At 36.0% G+C, this 4,478-nt stretch overlaps 1 protein-coding gene across 4 annotated transcripts in view; it reads right to left on the bottom strand.

The window, feature by feature from the left end:
- Nucleotides 1-4,478, bottom strand: part of Wnt2 (Wnt oncogene analog 2) — a 49,907-nt gene that overhangs the window by 2,349 nt on the left and 43,080 nt on the right. The gene's annotated exons all lie outside the window — the stretch shown is intronic.

Genomic DNA, 4,478 nt, shown 5'->3' on the forward strand with positions numbered 1-4,478 from the left:
ATTTCAACCCTGATACAACAAATAGTATTAGTACTGAATGATAATGACAGATTGCATTCCCATAAACGTCCAATCATACATGATTGAGTTTTTTTTTTGCATTCACATTCTCTATGTGAATGGGTGTCAACCATTCCATAACACACTACATATTTTGTGTTTACAATTTGTAACCAATCTCAAGAGTGGTTGTTAAATTTTTTAAATCAAACAATCACATTTTTGAAACGAAAAAAATGAGAATGCACACTCAATTGATTCAATCATTACACAGCTCTGCTGTATATTTACTACATATATAAAAATATAAATTAATGTGTTCAGAAAGATCCACTAAAAAAATTTCACAAATTTGTGGTGGTCTGGAAGCGGAGTAAACTTAAGCTAATTATAATGAATCTAATCTAACCCAGACACGAGTTCTTTTGTGGGAACAATTCTATAAAAAATTACACTTAATATATATATATACATAGTCAGCCCGAGTGAAGTAAAGAAGTATAAGTTCGGGCGAAACCGATCTACGTAGACTGCCCTCACTCGCTAGTCTCAAAAATTGAGCGATCACTAGAAATAAAGAAATTTTCATTAAGTAGTAGCATTCCTGGATATCAAAGGCGCTTTCAACAAGGTCTTCCCGTGTACGATTACCTCGGCTCTGGCGGACATGCGGGTGGAGAAAATTCCGTTTAGGATCATCCACCAATTGCTCATCAAGAGGGTGGTGAGCTCCGAATAGGGGAGGCAGACGATGCACAGGTCTGTTAGGTAGGTCACTCCACCGGGGAGTGTTCTCTCTCTAATTCTATGGGAATCAACTGCTGCTGCGCATGGAGGCGGATGGATGTGGGGCTGTCGCAGGGAAAATTTCCTCAAACTCCATGTGATAATATGGAAGCAACTCTTTCTTCACTCGTTATTTGGACCAAAAACTGCCTCCTTGAGGTTAACCTAGCTAGCTACTCTGGAATGACAACACAACTGTACGCATCGAGAAAGTCACCACAGCGCTTTTCAAATGTAAATAGGTGATCAGTGTATCGTGGGGCTTCGCGCCAGGATAGCTCACTGAATCTACAACTGCCATTGCTCGTCTGATTCTGCTTAAGGAGCCCTAGTAAGGTGGCCTACTTTATCAAGACAACAGCGCTTAAACAGTTTCAAAGGGCACAAAAGATTGCGGAGCTATGCAAAGCGGAGCTTCTTTGCTCTTCCGCCCCCGCTTGATACAGTTGCTCGAGAAATAGCCGCCATTGCAGCCATAAGACTTAGAGAGGTTCCTGAACTCATGGTACATCCAGTCACTCGATATCCTAAGAACCGATACCGGCAATCATATCTTGACCAAAAATTATAAAATTATCATGCCAACCCGAAAAGACTTGGACACCAGGCTTCACCACATATGCAATGCTACAGACATGTACAGTGATGGCTCCAGCGGCGACGGAAAGGTCGGGGGAGGAGTTTTCTCCACGGAGCTGGAACTAGAAACATTTTTAGGGCTTCCCGACCACTGCAGTGTGCATCGGGCGGAGGTGCTGGCTATCTAGGATGCCACTGGGTACCTAATAGATAAGAAGACCCAATGAGAAAATACAGATTTTTAACTTCTCTGCATCATACAAGCAGCGAACGTACGCCGGAGAAATCTCTCTGGGAAACTGCTAGGCTTATAAGGCCTTCTTACGATGAAAAATGCGCGTCTATACTCTTAGGGTTAAAACGAACCGAGGTACCTATTCTTACAAGAATTCTTACAGGTCAATCGGAAGACATGCCTCGAGATTGAAATAAACGCCACAGACTACTGCCGCAGATGCGACTAGGAAGAGGAGAATGTGCAACTCCTTATATGAAAAATCCCAGCACTCAGCAGAAGATGACTACAGACGTTCGGAAAGCCCTCTCTACAAAACCTTGCGGTAATGTCGGAAATCAATATTAGAGCATTATCGAAGTTCGTTGTGTTAAGGAATTGGTTTGATCCCGAGTAAATGTCGCAACAACACAGGTCTTTCCTTGGCCTAACCTAACCTAACCTAAGGGTAATACTTTTACCAAATTTGGTGGGAATTAATAAATAGGTTTTTTAAAAAGCAAGAAAAGTTATCCAAAGTTTAAAAGAACTTCAATTTGTATTATACCAATAAATTTAAGTCAAGTTTTCAGTTTAACAAAAAATGTATGTTCAATTTTTAATGTCCAAAAATTTATGGCCAGCTTTGAAAATTGATCTAAATTTTAGACAATTTTTTCAATTTGGAAATCACCACATGTGCAGTTTTCAGTTTATGAAAAACATTTGGTGATCAAAAATGTATGTCCACTTTATAAATTCATAAAAAGTTATATAATTTTTTTGTAAATTACCAGAAAAATATGGATATTTATTGACAATATTTTATAAAAAAAAAATTTTATAACTACTTTGTTGATTAACAAAAATCTATTCCGTCGTTTATTTTCAAGCATCCATCCAAATATGTATAACCAAACCTCTTAAAAGAGGTTATGTCCAGTTTTTAAACAAAAATATATGTCCAGTTGATTTATACCCAAAATAGTGTAAGCGGTTTGTAAAGTACCAGAAAGTTTATGTCGGGCTTTCAGTTTCTCAAAAGCTTTTGTCCACATTTTTTATGGCCAAAAATTTATGTCCTGTTGTAAAGTTTTCAAAAAAGTTATGTTAAATTTTTGTTAACCAAACTTTATAATTGTTTTTTAAATTACCAAAAATGTATGCCCACTTATTATATTCAAGCTTTTATATCCAATTCAATATTCTACCATTCCGTAGGACCAAGGTTCTATCACTGGTCAACGTAAAATTCCAAAAAAATGACAATTTCACTTCGTAAGACCAAGGTTCGATCCCTGCTCAAAGCAATACCCCAAAAAAAAGGCACAAAAAAGAGGTTTTTTGCTAAACAGCGGTAACCCTCGGTAGGCAAGGGCAAACCTCCAAGTGCCTTAAGAATGGTACTCATTCTCTCTCATTTGTGTAGCCACATCAAACTCGGTCAATCACTTGAAAAAAATATTAGCGCCAGTAATATTATTATTTAATATTCGATTTATGTTGACCTTTGAAATACCCAAAAAACTAAATTTTTGTTTACCAAAAATTAGGTAATAGAAAGCTTTCAACTTCGAATTTATAAGTAACCAAACCAAAGGAAAAGTAGGGTGGAATTTTACGATAAAATTATTTCAGGAACTTCCGCATTTAGTTTACCCCTTGGAGTTTGATTTCAGTTTTTCCTAAGGTTAATTATAACTCAATGTCATGTTTTCGACATAATAGAGACAAGTAGTGAAACAATATGAACAGGTTGCTCCTAATAGCACATGTGTGATATCGTAAACATCCAAGGAAATTATACACCTACGCTTTGCAAAATTAGCAGCTTGCCTTAATCAAACAGAACATAAATTGCACAGTGGCTCAAGGCAAATAATTATAATTACAAAAATATATTAATATGCCAAATAAGCTATAATTTTGCTTTATAAATGTCAGATATAATGCATACTACCACACTTATATACATACATACCTGCATATTTTTATATGCGAGTATCTTACTCACGAACTCATTTGTGTAACATTTATTTATTTAGAAAGATTAATGTACCAACACGAAAATGTTGCAAAAGGCGTCTGGTTCTATATGATTAAATGTAATTACATTAATCTAAGCCGCTAATCTGTGTGTTTATAAAATGTGTCTACATACATACATACACATACTTACATATGCACTATATGTGTTTATAAATGTTGATATACACCCCCAATGTACGTAAGTATGTATGTATGTATATATATTTCATTTGAATATGCGCACACATGAGCTTGCCACCAAATCACTGATTGTTTTACAAAACGTTATGATTGGCTTTAAAAAAGTAATTTTCTAAGGCATCTTAGCCAATCTGACAGCAAATAAATCAAAGCGACCGTATTGATTGCCAATATTCAAAAGAGTTTATATATGTACATATATGGATGTATGCATATCCCACATGTTCACGACTATGTACTACATATAGACGTTTATACCTCATTAAGCTGGCATTTTGACTGAATATCTCCCAAGATTGTTTTGCTTTGTCGCCATTGCCGCTTTTCAAATTATTGTTAAAATACGCGGGCAGCTTAATTGCATAGCTTTGGTTGAATTTATTTTTATTAAATATTTGAATCAACGTGACGCTTGGGACAGTTTTGCGCCATTTTATTTCCAATTCAATTAGTTTTATTGTGATACATTGTGATCAGTTCTTACTAGTAAGTAAGGGGATTTATGAAAAATAATGGCATTGAGAGTGACTTCGACAATGCAAACTTCAAGCCACTACATAACGGGTGATTTTTTTGAGGTTAGGATTTTCATGCATTAGTATTTGACAGATCACGTGGGATTTCAGACATGGTGTCAAAGAGAAAGATGCTCAGTATGCTTTGACATTTC

Source organism: Rhagoletis zephyria, unplaced genomic scaffold (genome assembly GCF_001687245.7).
Source record: "Rhagoletis zephyria isolate East Lansing unplaced genomic scaffold, Rhagoletis_zephyria_1.1 Rzeph_scaffold_00096, whole genome shotgun sequence".
NCBI lineage: Eukaryota > Metazoa > Arthropoda > Insecta > Diptera > Tephritidae > Rhagoletis > Rhagoletis zephyria.